A 16,835-nucleotide genomic window follows, 5' to 3' on the forward strand; every position below is an offset into this window, starting at 1 on the left:
AATCTGTATCTTTATTCCCAGTAATAGCTAACATCTGGTCAGGTAGACAGCAAGGTGTGGTGTGGAGCAAAGTTGGACCATACAAGATATTTGCCACAGACCTGCAAAATCTGGCCTCCGGAAGGGAGTTCGAGAGTGGGGTAAATGCATAATTAAGTGTTTTCATTTACATGCTAAGATATTTTCAAAAATATAACTCCAGACAACTGTTACTTAAGGTTTTGAATGCATTCATTCATTGCATCATTTTGAGGTGTCAAGAGGAATCTGAGAGGAAGAGGCATCTTATTGATTCCTTTCAAATAACTGGAATGTGGCAAGGATCATTCAGGGGATTAGAGAAGGTGACTATATTCAAATTCCATTCATACATGATCACAATACATACAACTATTCATATATAATGTGTGCAGCTTGACCCAATGGCCTAGGACCAGTCTGTGATAAACGGTACTGGACACGTTGCATACACTACCATAGAACCATGCACTTGTAGGAGTGTCCAGACTCTCTGTGTGGTACCCTAGCATGATGATTTATTCAGATAATTAATACTCTGCATTACTCCAAATGTATTGTGAAAATCATCTATCCTGAGGGAAAGCAGGCACTTTACATTGACCCCTTTGGATGAAATCCCTGACCACATACAAAAATGCAAGGATGTGACGAGGCAAGTTCTATAATATCATAAAAATTAATTGGCTAGAAATAACAATACTCTGCTATTCCACAGATAGTTCATGAGACAGGAAGGCCTCCACATCTCACGGTGGACGTGATAAAATAAGCCATCCATGTCAGCAAGACTCGACATCCTGTGGGGCATTCGTCTGCAAGATATGAGGGCAACTGACCCTTTGCTGAATACAGCTATTGGATGTTACTGATTGTACTGTGTTTTGTGTAGTTTGCTGAGTTTCTTTTAACTGGTTTGGTGCTGGATTTCCGTACGGATGATGCTGCTATCACTCAGTTGAGGAGGGAAATAGCTAGTAGACTGGTCACTGAATCAGGTATTATTTAGTTTTTTAACATATATGCATCAAAGTTTCAAAAAAACTAGTCAGGACTCTGCAGAGCATGTGGGAATTTATGCCAAAGTCCAGGGAGGGACAAAGATGAGCATGATGACTGGGTAAGCATAAACTGACAGCTTTGTATCTTTACAAATGTAATGTATTGCTAATCTGCTGCCATGCCTCTCCTCAGATCCAGTGTTCAACATGCAGTCTGTGGTTCCACTGGATTTGTGTTGGGAGGCCACCATTGGAGAATGACTGTTATTGTCCAGCATGCACACTATAGAAGGAGGAGGATTTGAGGTCATTTATCATTCTCTTATTGGCCTTCACGACTTTGGAGGATGAAATTTCTAATGCTACTTTGACTTCTTTTACAGATGGGGGCTCACCATTGTGGGCACTGCAGAACAGAACGGATGTATCAGCCTGAATCTCTCCACTCCTAGCTGCTACCCCTGTGCTACTGCTGACCTCCTATTGTCTGAGTGCTCATGAAACTAGCCATCCAGGAATCTCTCCTCTCCCCCTCTTTCTGCCCACGTCTCCTCTCTCTCCCATTTCTCCTCTCACCCCAACCGGTCGAGACAGACGGCCGCCCACAACTGAGTTTTTTTTCTCATTCAGTCGGCAAGTGCTTGCTCATTGTGGGAACTGCTTGGTTTCTCTTTAATATGTGAGGTGTCGCCCTCACTATGTAAAGTGCCTTGACATAATTTATGTTTTGATTTGGCGCTATAAGAATAATATTACAATAAAATGTGCACATTGTGGGCTCAGTAAAGTGATCCTCTAAGGCGATTGAATCCTTTGGAAATTAAAATCATTTTACTTTCCTGGCAATAAATGCTTCACAACTGATAAGTTATTATTGTATTTTTGGTCACTTTTAGTTTGGTGTAAAGCTCTTGAATAACACAGTATTGACGATCATTTAATGGGAAATTAAGAGGTCTGAGTGGTGCCTCTGTATTTTAGTGTCCAATATAGGGAAGAATATTGCCACTTGTATTTTACTCTTCCTGTGGCTCAGTGTTAGCAAGTAATTGTTTAGAGTGTTTGACTAATGTGGGAGTTAGGTCTTTAAAGTTTATAAGTGCTTTTTTCTGTCAGAATACTGTCGTGCACAGCTGTAATGTAGTGGTATATGTGGCCGAAGCATCGAGAAAACGGGAATTGCGAGTAATATGTTTTTGAATGAGTGACGAATCTGCTGGCTGAGGCAGACTGCAGGTGTAAGCTACAGGAACCAGTTAAATCAAAAACCAGTTGGGCCATAACACCGGCATTTAGGATATGAGCTGATCCGAAAATGCCTGAAAAAGTGTTTGTCTGGATACGATGCTAGGTGTCATGTGTCGACAGACTTGCATAACACTTCCAAGTTGTTGGCCATGTTGTAGTGGTAGAACGGTATTGTTTAAACTTCAGTCAGTCAATATTTCTCGCAACTGGAAACTATGAAATAGAATGCTGCACAACATCCTGCAAACTATACCACTGTCCCATTTGCCCTAAATATAAGGCCAGTCCACCTTTTAGGCTTCAGCGGCACATGGAAGTCCACAGAAAAAATGCGATTCCATTTCAGGATAATTATTTATATCTATAAAAGTGTGTATTCTCCTGTCTTGTTAGTCATTGTCTAATTTATTATCTTTTTTTCTTGACTTGTTTTTAGACAAGTTAATCTGCAGATGAAATTTGAATTGCAGGGATGGGGGACATTTTCATTGCCCTTTATGTCACAAAATGATTATTCATAGAAGAGATATGGAAGGACATCTGGATGCTTGCCATCGTGCCACACCACAGACTGCACTTCCAGAATCCATAATTACTACACCCTCTCCCCTGCTTCCACCATCCACAGTCTCCCCCTCTCCAGGATCCATGGGTCCTCCTCCCCAACAAGATACAACTGCACTTGCTGTTTCCTCATCACAGTTAATTCAAGCATCTGCCCTCCACTCTTCTGCAGATACACATGTGACACATGCCCATTTTGAACTACATTCCACAACCACTGCATCTTCTATAGTTTCAAGTTCAGCTGCCATTTACTCTTCTGTAGTCCCTATTAACCAGGAGAATAAATCTCAAAGATTGAAAAAGGTACAATGTCCTCACTGCAAAATATTTATCTACAAGAAAAACATTGCCAAACACATCCACAGGAAACATGAAATAAAATCAAAGGACATAACAGAGAGTCATCATTTACATAACGTCTGTGTGAATGCTACAAATGGGATATCTGCCATCCAAAAAGCAACTCATGGCTTTTCTGTGCTCATACATGTCCAAAACAAAACCTGGGTCATATGCACAAAGATCAGTGTGAGTTGAAAGAATGCAGGCAGGATGGTTTAAAGGCTTTAATTAAGTGCATTAACATTTAGCCACTGTGAACACTGGAATACTGCAGGGAAACAGAAGAACAGAAGAATTTCTCAAAGAAGAAGTCTTGTCTGAAATAGTGGACTTAAAATTCTTTGGTGAGGCTAAAAAGGCAACCTGACGCAGTTTGTTTATCAATCTATGAGCCGACTGTACACCACAATTGTCGCCTTGGGAGGGTCATGGTGACATACAATTCATCAGTCAACAAGTGGCATTGTTCATGTGCCAAACCAAGAATGTCATGTGTACACAAAAACATTAGAAAATGGCATTTATTTCAAACCAACCGGGACATGTACAAAACAGAGACTGCCAGCATTGGTACAACTCCAGCACCCGGACACTGTCTATCCACCATTGGCTGAAGACTTGAAACAACATGTGCAATACATATACAGTAACAAAAAGCTTCCCAGCCAACCTACCGGGTGACCTTGTGGAACTAAAGGCACTGGAAAATTACATCACAGAGTTGCATCCGACAGAGACCATTTGCACTGTTTCTGTCCAGGGTCAGTAAATCTGGAGCTGTCGCCAAGAATATCCAGAAGTGCCAGGATAATCACCATAAATGTTGTGATAGAAAGTAAATTATTGATGTTTCACCTCATATTATGAAGGTCTGAAATGTATTAATGTGTTCACAGACGTATCAACCTATTTCCGACGATGTTCACAGTGCTACAACTTTGATGACCATGTGATTGTAAACTGTAGTGGCGAAATGTGTCCTGATTGCAAGCAATGTGAACAAAGTCTTGTTGATGCTAAAGATAATCATGCTGGCCCCGATGTGTCCTTGCTGTGACCAGTATCTTGTAGAGGCTATCTAGTAGGATGACGCAGATGTGTCCTTGTTGTGAACAATTGAACATGTGACACCTCAGGCCTGTTTCGTAGATGGTGGGTATAAAAGAACTGTACACCCATATGCACTTGATTCATCTTCGTTTTGTGCTATGATCCACATCTTGAACTAAACGTCTGCCACTGAAACTGCTCATCGGCTGCTTCGACTTGTATTTCTGCAAACCTCCTGAAACCTGAAAATTCCTTACATAATTGGCGTCACGAACAGGATTTGAAGAAGGACCGGAGCTGATCTGCTGCATCTTCACACCAGGGGACAACCACGCTAAAAGCCGTTAAGAGGTATTTGTTCTCATTTAAGCGTGGTCTCCCCTGGATGTGGATGCAGTAGGTATTCTCCAGCCTTCCAAAAATAATCTGTAGTGGAGAGGAGGGGCTGATGAGTGCTTTCAACGCTTAATTGTATGCATACAAGACAGTTGCTGAATTGTTATTTAACATGCTGCTGTTGATAGATTTGCCGGTTGGAGTGGTTGAGAAGTAGTTTGTGCAACACGGGGCCTGAGTGAGTTCAGTAAGTTAGGTGTGTGTGAACTGCTGTAGTGGTTGAGAAGTAGTCAGTGCAACACGGGGGGCTGAGTGAGTTCAGTGAGTTAGGTGTGTGCGAACTACTGTAGTGGTTGAGAAGTAGTCTGTGCAACACGGGGACTGAGTGAGTTCAGTAAGTTAGGTGTGTGCGAACTGCTGTAGTGGTTGAGAAGTAGTCTGTGCAACACAGGGACTGAGTGAGCTCAGTAAGTTAGGTGTGTGCGAACTGCTCTCGGACCAGCTGAGGGGAGACAAGGGGGGTCTCTGTGAAGAGCGCTGTTTTTTGTTTGTGAATACTGCAGTACCTCTGCGCCAGGAGGGAGGGAGAACTTGGTTGTTGAACTAGAGAAGTCGGAAGATTGTCTTGTAGGATAATGGTTTTGTGACGACGGAGGTGGTGTCGTTCGTTAATACTAGGCTCTGATCTTTGGGTGCTTTCTTTCATGAGCTCTGATCGAAAAACAACCTGGAGACTAACAGCTGGGTATAATAATATATATGTGAATACATTTCACTAGACAAAGAGAATTGTTTCTATGACAGTGCAACACAAGGACTGAGTGAGCAAACTTCTTAAACGGGCCATGACTTTTTCCCAAAAGAAACTGTTGTTTGCTGGTGCAGCAGACTGGGAATCATCTTTTTGTTTATGCTCCTCCTCCTTATGACTTTCAGATTGCGTTGTTTTTAGATGTTTGAAGAGGTCACTTGTATTGCTACTGTGTGGCACATTGTTGTAACAGATGGTGCATCTCACTGTAGTTCTATCTACAGATGAAAAGTATCACCATACTTGCTTCTCATGTAGTCATGACTCGTGAGGATAAACTGTAGTTTACTGTAGCTGTTTGGTAACAAACTTATACAAAAGTACTGAAAACGCTAGGAAGTGATGCAGCCACCCCGGTTTTTTATAGATATAATTTATGGATTTTTCTTTTAAAGACTTTTCACTTGATAGTGAGTTGGGGATACTGAATGAGTGTGTGATTTCGGACACAGCCACTGTTCATACATTATACATTATTATTATTATACATTATAATTATATTCATATATTATAATAATTAAAATATGCCACCAACCGACTTGCAGCTGTGCCACAGGCTCTCAGCGGGGATGTTCAGAAGGTGAGTTTCATTTGTAAGAATCATTATGTAGCCCAGAGTGGTGAAATCTAATGTTCTGTTTCCCCTGAAATGAACATTAATTACATATTACAAATGTAAATGTTTCAAATTGCTTAGCTGGTGAAAAGAAAGTGTTTTGTTGATAAGCTTGGCCAACGGCCAATGAATTCAAATTCTCTTTCACTTTAACCAATCAAAAGCTTAAGCCCGCCTCCCGACAGTCCACTGACTGGTCACGCCAGTGAAGGTGAAAGTCATAAGGACAGGCTTAGCTCAACCTCTTATGAGAGCATTTTGTGTTAACTGAAGTGGTAAGAAACTCAGCTAAACAATGGAGTAACTAATTTTAATGTAATGTTGTGGTCACATGTGGTGATTCATAGTGTCCGTGTCCCAAGCTAGTGTCATTGTACTGGTGAGTCAGTATCTAGCTTGTAGTTTAGTAGAGAAAATGTCGGCTAGCCGGGATGCTAATTTTCGCTATGTTAAACTCCATTGACTTATGCTAAATACGTTAGCGATAAAAGTCTGCGAGCTTAAATGCTAACGTGGAACATGTGAAGCTGCTATAAACGGAAACTTTAATTGTTTTAAGATATCCTATTGATGAGAAGACCTGTTCTGTTTCATTGGTGTGTTATCAAGACTTTTCTCTATTGTTTTGTATGTGCTTATTTCACATAAAAAGTGGTATCCTCTAAGACACCAGTGCTAAAAGTGGGATAGTGTGGGACAAGTTGGGACGATTGTATATTGTTCAGGGATTTGAGAATACTTTGAAGGTGCAGAAGTGACTAATATTTACATCAATTTTAGAAAGAGGATGTTATCAGGATCTGTAGTTGCTTGACATCTTTAACACTTTGGTGGTACATTGTATGTTTTGCTGCTAAAGCACAGTGATTTGTGGACCATACAGCATGAAGATAGGTCCTGCTGTACATGTGCCAACGGCCGGAAGAGGCTCGGAGCTCTTATACAAACCTGAAGTGAGTAATTATTAGGGAAATTATACTTTCATTTAAAAAAATATCCTGATGAATCTTTAGTGGAAATAATGACCTGGTTCTCTTTTATTAGCACTGAAGGTACCTGTTGGAGAACCGACCATGTAGCTAAGAAAACAGACTGAATGCTTTACCTCCAGGAGCCAAAGTGAGTACACACTAGAGGTGCGCGTATCGGCACTGACACCATCCAAATCCGGGTGTGATCCACCCTCAACCCAACCAAATTAATTATTTTTTCTGCTTTAAGGACCAGCACCCACATGGTCATTTCACTCCCCAAATACCAGCAGCTGGTGAAAACCCTGTTTCTCCCTACCCTGTTTCTCCGATAGCTGACATTAGCTAACGTTAGGACCTGCTGCCAGACCAGCATAATGTCAGTTAACTTAAACCAGCCTAGTCTGGAGCTGGGTGGTCAACTTAAAGCAGGGACGGTAAAAGTATATATCACGGTATATTAACTGCAAGTTAATACAACTGGGTCATACGTAGATGGCTTGTCACGGACAAGTGGGGCAGGGTATGCCCTGGTTTTACAGCCAGACCAACGCCAATTCAAAGAAGTGCGACTGATAAATTCATACGTCTCTCCGGACCTTCAAATCTGCACCCCTTGTATGCAGCTTTGATAAACTATCCAACTGTAAATATATTTAAATTATTGTAAATTGTTGTTAGGCATGTCATTTTCTAACCAAAATACTGAATTTAATATTTTAAACTTAAATATGTTTTTGTTTTTCAGAACTCTGATCTGAAAATGGCTGTCCACCGAAGGTCCTCATCAAACCTGACAGAGCTTGAGAGGATCTTAAGAGAAGAAAATCCTCAGATCCAGGTGGGCCAAAGCTTGTCGGTTCATCCCTGTGAAGACTCAAGGCTGTAACGGCTGCCAAAAGGTGCCTTAACTAAGTACTGAGTAAAGGGTGTGAATACTGCTTTGTCATTATGGGATATTGAGTGTAGATTGATGAGGGGAAAATTAATTTAAATGATTTTAACATAAGGCTGTAGCATAACAAAATGTGTAAAAAGTGAAAGGGTTTGAATAGTTAGTGAAGTCACTGTATGTGTAGCTGCCTGTTTCTTTTTGAGAAATTTTTACATTCACTTTTCCAACACTAAAGAAACTTGCTTACATTTTTTTTTTACACGGTTTATGAGGGAGAACGGGCACCCAACAGAGAGACATCACTATTATGTATCAACTGCAGTAAATAAGACAAGCTATTTGTAAATTTTAACCACTATTTTTAAACCCTTACATTGTGATTAATGTATGTAGTCAGGGTTTTTACTCGGTTGATGTCATGCGCTCATTTGCATATTAATGGCGTCATCGTGGAATTATTTGCAAAAACGTAGTGGTGGCAGTTAGCCCACCTTAAGATATTGAGCCTGGGTCGTAGTTTTCACTAACTTCTGACCTTACCTCCTTCACTTTAGTCAGCAGGTAGCGAGCAAGACACGGGAACCTGGCTTGGGTCTTAAAGGGCCCATATTATGCCCCTTTTACACAAGTTACATTGGTTTTCAGGTGTGTGAACTACATGTCTTTGCCATTCCATGTCAAAACACCTCAAGGATCAAGCCACACAGCACCCTCCTCTTTCTGTATAAACAGCCCTGTGAGACTCCAGATCAGCTCATCGATTCCAGCGCTTTCCTGCTCACTCCTCGCCCCCCTCCCTTCGTGTTCCGCAAAGCTCCACCTCGCTCCTCCCCGGCAACTACGGCGTTGCGCTGCCATGACAACAGTCGCACGTAACAAGGCACATACACGACGTAGAGACCCGGGAGGCACAGCGAACACGTTCTCCATAATAACACAGAGCACAAGGGGCTGGGCGATAGAACGTTAACGACATCCTGGCCGCGAGTCTAGCTACACCGGTAGCCGCGAACTCCGCTGCAAGCCGGCAGCCGCGACCGAACGCCGGCAGCCGCGACCGAACGCCGCAAGCCGGGAGTCGCGACCAAACGCTGAACGCCGGCAGCCGCGAGGTCCGCCGGCAGCCGCGAGAAAATTATGGCGTAGACGCGATCTGTTTTTCCGCACTTCAAGGGGGGAGGTGCTGCTCAGGTTGGGGGTGTGGTCGCCCCAGTAGCAGGAGTCAACTTACGTCACTTGACGCCCGGGCTGTGAATGGCTCGTTTACAGACCGTCTGCACGATCAACCCAAACCACGAATCAACGACTCATCGTTTTCTTTTCATTCTCCGTGGGCTGGCAGACACCCCAGATAACAAAATATACGTGGAGGCAGGCTGAAAAGGTGCCTGGAGCATAATATGGCCCCTTTAAGGAGTTATAGCATTTACTCACCGATAAATAAACACACTGCACCTCTACGTTCACAGCTGTAACTTCATACTCACCGACACACACATGCTCTCTCCCTCTCTCCACTGTACATTCACAAACATGATGCACTGAGTTGGAGTTCCCTACTTGTATAACACATTTTAGTTTTAAAAACATATTTTGGCTTTGTTTTGAGCCTTTAAGCCTGTTAAAAGGAATGGTAAAAATGAAACCCTACTTTTAAAGGACTTTTCAGTGAATCTTAGTGTCTTTTTTTCTCTTTTTCTCCAGAGATGCACCAAGGATCCAGCTGATTACTGGCAAATAGGAGGAGGATTGTTATTCATCTGCTACGTTGCACTGTCACTTCTGGTACAGATTCATTGACCTGTTGTGGTATGTTTTCATTTTATTTATTAATACACTGTATAGTTAGGATTCTAAATTAAAAGAGCCTAATGTTTGTCCACATATGTTATCAAAACTATGACCCCCCAGGGGTCAGGAAAATATTGTGGAAAACAATATAAACCTGAACTGGATAATACAACTAATGACAGACCACAACTCAGCAGCACTTGTAACAGACAAGATATACACATGGAGAATGCCAATTCCTCCTGAGGGGCTCTGAAGAACTGTTTGTTAAAATTTATATTGCAAATTTACATCTGAATAAATTGAATAAAAGTGTGAAAGAATTAATAGTGGTTTGTACGTTTTTGTAATAGGTGTATATAATTTAGGAAAATAGGTAAGAACACAATGTTTTTCTCCAGAACCTTGAATGCAAATTTCTGTAAGTGTATTTATTTGAATAGGTTCATTAGAAAATTTTACTTTAACTTAACAGTCTTTTTTGGCAGTTCCTAGTGCTAGTCATTTGACCTCTCGTGAAGGTGTTTGATCGTAACAATTTAGGAAAAATGTGTAAAATAATGGGTTTTCTCAGCAGAACTTTTAGTTCTGCCACTTTATTGAAGGTGTTTGATCTTAATAATTCATTGAAAATACATAAAATAACGTGTTTTTTTCTGCAGAACTTTTAGTTCTGCCACTTTATTGAAGGTGTTTGATCGTAATAATTTATGGAAAATTCATAAAATAACAGTGTTTCGCTGGAAAACCTTGAATGAAAATTACTGTCAATTTATTGTTTTTTGACATTTATTTGAATTAGGATGTTTTACATAAATTTTACGTTTTTTGTTTGGCAGCCGCAGCTGCCAGTCATTTGACCATTAATTTTGTTTTACGATTTGCCGTCACTTTATTAAAGGTGTTTGATCGTAATAATTCAAGAAAAAAATCTGTAAAATAACAGTGTTTTACTGCAAAACCTTGAATGAAAATTGCTATATATATTTTTGTTTTTGACATTTATTTGAATTAGGATGTTTTACATTAATTTTAGGGTTTTTGTTTGGCAGCCTCAGCTGCGTCATTTGACCGTTTTTTTAATGGATTTTTTTTCAGAGTGTATATTTCTTCAGGCTTACGGTGCGAGTAGACACATCAGCCTATTTTGTCATCAAGTACCACAGTTGTCAGCGTTACATATATGAAAATTACTGTTAATTCATTGTTTTTGACATTCAATTGAATTAGGATGTTTTACATCAATTTTACGTTTTTTGTTTGGCAGCCTCAGCTGTGTCATTTGACCGTTTTTTTAATGGATTTTTTTTTTTGTGTATATTTCTTCAGGCTTACAGTGCGAGTAGACACATCAGCCTATTTTGTCATCAAGTACCACAGTTGTCAGGGTTTCATATATGAAAATTACTGTAAATTTATTGTTTTTTGTCATTTATTTGAATTAGGATGTTTTACATACATTTTACATTTTTGTTTGCTGTCCTATATTCTTCCAGGGCAAATTAAACAGAAGTGTGTTTTTAGAGAATGTTCAATCAATCAAGGTTTTCTTTTCTTTTTTTTTCATGTTATTATAAATAAAGTTAATAAATAAAAAGCAACAAAAAAAATCGCTTTAACCGGAAGTTTTTACCCAATTTCATTTAGTATTTTTGGCAAAACCGGAAGTGACTACACGCTTTTATTTTGTATTCTTGTGCGTTTTCTTGAGAGCGGAGCTGTACTGACAGTGGAGGTCTGCAGGCAGACACTCTTGCTGAAGCCTGTTTTCTCTAGAATCACCAGCAGATGACTGTTAGCAAAAATATTGTTTCTGTAGAAGTCTATGGGTAAATGACTGTACTTATCATATATAACGTCATATAATGTCCATAAACATTTTCCTGAGGAGTTTATGGTTCAATCTCAAGTTTCAAGTCTTCTCCAATACAGCATGATGTTCATTTTGTACATTATGGTCTCATTTAGAGTAAAATAAAATATCACAGCGTGATTGACACAGCGTACTGTCAGAATTGGTGCATGGTTGCATGGTCCACCTACGGGCGCTCTCAGTCAGACCCACCCCCACTCCTACGTCTGGTCGCAAAAAAATAAGATGCCTCTGGTCAAATTGATAAACTCTAGGCTTCAAAACGGCATCTGCAAACGAATAGGTGACGTCACGGTGGGCTGCCACCTGGGCCCGCATCATGGTCCAACAGGAGGCTGAGAATTACAGAATAATCAGCAAACTTAATTAAATATCTTGACTCAACCATTCTCTCACAGTCATTGGTGTAGAGCACAGTGACTTATGGTAAATGGACTGCATTTATGTAGCGCTTTTCTAGTCTTATCGACCACTCAAAGCGCTTTTACAGTACAAGTCACATTCAACCATTCACACACATTCATACAGCGCTTCTATTTACCTTGTATTTTCTGTCACATTTATACACTGCCAGAAGAGCCGTCAGAGGCATTTTGGGGTTAAGCGACATTTTGGCATGTGGCCTGGAGGAATCAAGGATCAACCACCCACATTCTAGGTTAGTGGACGACTGTCTCTACCTCCTGAGCCACAGTAAGGGTGGTTATCATTCAGGACCTTAGGATGATGTAGCCATAGCCAACCATAGGATTATTTATTTGGGATCTTTATTCTATGATAAATACAGCTGGAAAATAAATGTGAAAATGCCACACGAGCAGGACACAATTCTTACGCAATCAGTCATTGATGTAGACAGGCCCACATTTTCCTCACATTTGTCTGTTCAAAAGTTCTCCTGACATCCATGCCATCAATCTTGATCTGACTGCCCTCTGGACCAACTCTACATTTGGCATGTTCATCTCTATAATTGTGGTAGCATGTTCCGTTCAGGGGTCTTGAAGGGAATATCATGTGAGTGAGCGCAAGTGGAATTGGTTTCATATGGTCTGAATGGAACCATAAAGTGCTCTCTGTGAACAGAGGAGTGCTGCTGCAACAGATACTGTAGCTCTCTGCCAAAGCTCCATCCATCAAGCAGATCAGCTCATCAATCTGTAGCTGACACTGCTCCACTTTAGAAGGGACGAGGCGCTTCCCTCTGCTTTGAGACTAGTCGAGGCACATCCCTCGCTATGATAAACACACTCTGATTATGTTAGTTTCGCCAAACTCATTCTCTTAAAGGATGAATTTCCTTAACTTTAGGTTTGCATCTTTTCCTGTGTGGTCAGCTCTTAACTTTTTATTTCACTCACCTGTAGTAAGCATGATCACAGATTGACCTTCATTCATACGTAAATTCCCCCTATCTATCATCTACTTAAAAAAATGTTGTTTCTACAACTGGTAATGGCCTCAAGAAATAACTTTTGGCAATCTGGCTAAACAGATTTAAATAATACCCTAATATGAGAATAAAATGTCCTCAGTTTTAGTCTACCACACTTTGACAGTGGCGTGATTGTTGGGCTGGTTTGAACTGCCCCCAAAAAACTGCTGATCTCCTGTGATTTACTCAGAATGGAACCAAAAAGAGAAAGCTTACAGTCACTCTTTACAACTGTGGTGTGCAGAAATACATCTCAGAATGAACAACACGTCCAAGAAGTCCCCAATCAGCACTTCCCTATAAATTCCAGCTCTTTGTCCCTATCCTTTGTCAGATTGTCCGTCTCATTTTCCTCGTGTGAAGCCTCCTGTTCCCTGCCCCTGCTTGTTTACCAACCACTTTGTTGATCCATATGCCGGCTTGTTCTTCTGTCCCCCTGCGAGTTTGTTATTTTGTCATGTAAAGTTATTTCACTGCGTCTTTCTTACTCCGTGTCTGCATTCGGTCCAGTGCTGCCACTGTGACGCTTTTATAAATATAACATAGGTGGCACAGTGATGTGTGGGCGGCACTCTGGTGAAGTAGTTACACACAGTTGCCTCACAGCAAGAAGGCTCTGGGATGCCTTTTCTCCCTGTATCTGCAAGAATTTTTTCCGGATATAATGGCTCCCTCCCACAGTCCAAAGACATGCAGGTTACATGACGACTCTCAAAATTGTCTGACTGAGTGAGAATGGTTTATGGTCTCTTTATGTCAGCTCTACCCCGCGTCTCGCCCAGTTTCAGCAGGGATTGGCTCCTGTGTCCTCAAAGGTAAGGCAGTATAGACAATAAATGAATAGTTGAATGAATATATAACATTTATCAATCTGGCTTCCTTATCTAAGGATTACATAGCTCACTTTTGCTACAAGTTTTTGAATCTCTGGAAATGTTAATTCAATGTTCACTTTCCATGCAGGAGATTAAATTTGCTTCTTTGATTTAAACACTGCTTTTACTTGATAGTCTTTTCTTTTTTAACTCAATCAGTCACCAGCTGTAATCTACAGAGCAAGGGGGCGGTCTCCTTAATGACCATATTTTGCGTCCACTACCAGCTCACTGCTCATTTGCTCACTTGTCAATTATCAAGGACTAAACACAAAGAACATCAAATGAGACTGGTGTTTAGTTGCCCTGCTTCTGTTTGGTCAAAGCCGGAGGGGATGTGTCATCAGTCAGTGGGAAATGTAAGACAGCGGAGTCACTTCTGCAAAGATTCAGCGGGAAGACGACTTGGCCAAAGAGCAGCAGAGCAGGCAGCCTGAAAACCTCCAGTGATACTGGGCCAAACTGAACTGGTGGGAAAGACCATTTACACTGCAGTATGCGTTCATTCGATGCCATATTAGTATTTTGACAGTAATTTCAGCCATCAAAATATAGGCTATAGTCATTCTAGTCTGGTTTTCACTAGGGGAAATTTTAGTCTAATTTTATTTGTATACGGCCTAAGGGGTGTTTCCCTTTCTTTCGCCTTGTGTTGGTCGTGTGCTCCTTGTTTCAGGAAATTGATGGGTGGAGCGGAAACCTGGTGAGATGCAGCACATCTGAGTAGGATGAGGCGAGGAGGCTTATAAAGCAGATCTGCAAGAGAAGCTCTCTCGACTGGCCTGCTGACTGATATCTTTTATTTGTTGCCTTCACACACTATTGTCACACACATCCTGCAGACACACTGACATGCTGATTTACACATCGTTTTGGTGTTGATATCATACACTTAATTAAAACATTGTTCATTACTTGATTGAGTGTGTGGTCTTCATCTTTTGTCACACACTTTTGAGCCAGGATGTGACATGTCTAAGAATTCTAAAGATACAGCAATTGCATCTGGCACTGTAACAAAATAGACAGAGAGGACCTAAATGTACATTAACAAGAACTGTGAATACAATGGAGTTTTAGTTAGTGAATAATGTGGCTCACACGCAGAGGTATTGATAAGCAGAATGGCAATGGCAAAAAAAGGAAAAAACCCTCCCACTGTTTCACACATTGTGGAAAATACAGCAGATGTCGCCCCTGTGCCGTGGTGCCTTTGCTCTGCCGCCATTTTTCAAAATTCGAAGATGGCGATTGTTGGCCAGGATCCTGACTGTGTTCTCCTGATGGTATCGTGGTCTAAACCAATAAGAGAGAGAGCTCGGGCGGGTCTTTGCCTCTGATCGGCTGTGGTCCTGTCCACTGCTCTAAGTTGTGTGTGTTCAAAAAATGTGAGCGACCTGAGCAGGCTGAGTGCCAGAGTAGCCTAACTGAAACAGGAAAAGAAAATAAACATGACAAAACGAGTGAAAATGAAGAGGGGTAGAAACATTGAAAGTTTTTTCATTAAGAAAACTAAGCCTACTATTACAACCAGCCCTACTGTCATTCCATCCATCCCCACTACTGAGAGTCCATCCAGCCAAGACACGGAGCCCTCGGCCTCGGTGACGGTCCCTGGGAAGATGCCAAGCCCCGGTCCTTCGGCGATAACATCAGACTCGGAACCAGAAATCAGACATGATGACATGGTTGAAACAATTTCCCTGGCTGAGGAACGACAAAGGACGGAACGCAATGCACTGGGTTTACTGTTGGGAGTGCGGTCAGAATATGGCTGTTAATAGTGCATCCGTAGGCGAGTCAACAAGGTTCCGATCGAAACATTAAAAAAGCACAACGTGTCCAAAAAGCATACTATATGCCATGACAAGTGTGTAGATAAAGTGGCCCCTCTCCCCTCTCCCCGCTGCGGCACGCAGTATTAATCAGGTTCTCTTAGGAATCCGAAATGATCATAAAATTTTATGTTGAGGAAATGCCGTTCACCAAATTTAAGTCTGAGATTATTCTAATGAAGAAAAATGCCTTAAACGTCAACCCGACCTACAGCAATGATACGGCATGTGCCCAATTCATTGGTGTAATAGCCGACACATTAAAGAAGAAGACAGCTGCGGACGTTGGAAATGCCACGTATATGTCATTCATGATTGACGGCGACACAGATGTCTCTCAATAGGGGTGCGTGATTATCTACAGCCGCATTTTGCGGAAAGGGAGGCCGGTCAGCATATTAATTGGACACGTCGAGGTGGAGCATGGACATGCACAAGGTAAGTTTGAAGGCCCAGCCACATTACAGCATGAGAGATAACGAAATAGAAATCTTAAGAAAATTGTATAGTATTCCTAAATATTATTAAAAATGAATAAGTAAAAAGATAAGTAGGCTAAGATCACAAACAGTTTTCCATTTGCAATCTATAGGCTAGTGACCTGTGTGATCTTTTTATTCTTTAGGAATTTATGCTGCCACAAAGCAAGCATTTGCTGCGCTTGGGCATCAGTGTGCAGATTGGCTGGGGAAAACGGTTGCTCTGGGTGCTGATGGTGCTGCAGTTAACCTAGGCCACAAGGGGGACGTTATAGCCCTTTTACAAAGAGATGCAGGAGATTTCATTGTGCCCTTCCACTGTATGCCTAACAGGTAGGCCTAATTATATAGCCTTTTGTGCATTTTGTCATATCAATGTAGCTCATCTATTTGTAAATTAATTGTGATGTATCTTTACAGATTGGAATTGGCTATGTTGGAAAATGCTTTGATTGGTCAAGTATATGATCTGCTACATTTGGTGTGGAAGACCTACCAGTTTAGTCCAAAATCAATGAGGGAGCTGAAGGCCATTGGAGCAGACCTGGGAGTGGATGTCCTAATCACCGGTGGGGTTAAAGGAACACGATGGCTTCCACATGTCTCCAGGGCCCTGGAGACATTCCTCAGACCTGGACAGAATGGCCATTGCCAGTTCACTGCAGTCTACTGTCATATGGACCATTTGGCTG

At 41.3% G+C, this 16,835-nt stretch overlaps 1 long non-coding RNA gene across 2 annotated transcripts; it reads left to right on the forward strand.

Annotated features, from left to right (window-relative positions):
• Window positions 1-6,184: 6,184 nt before the first annotated feature.
• On the forward strand, window positions 6,185-9,969 carry LOC118292517. Of its 2 annotated transcripts, none has more exons than XR_004786914.1 (5): window positions 6,185-6,264; window positions 6,849-6,942; window positions 7,034-7,108; window positions 7,709-7,862; window positions 9,560-9,969. It is a non-coding gene; the product is annotated as an uncharacterized LOC118292517 (long non-coding RNA). The 2 variants fall into 2 exon arrangements; XR_004786915.1 differs by having other exon boundaries at window positions 6,241-6,368.
• Window positions 9,970-16,835: the final 6,866 nt, after the last annotated feature.

The sequence above is a fragment of the Scophthalmus maximus genome, chromosome 12 (genome assembly GCF_022379125.1).
Source record: "Scophthalmus maximus strain ysfricsl-2021 chromosome 12, ASM2237912v1, whole genome shotgun sequence".
In the NCBI taxonomy this organism is placed as follows: Eukaryota; Metazoa; Chordata; class Actinopteri; order Pleuronectiformes; family Scophthalmidae; genus Scophthalmus; species Scophthalmus maximus.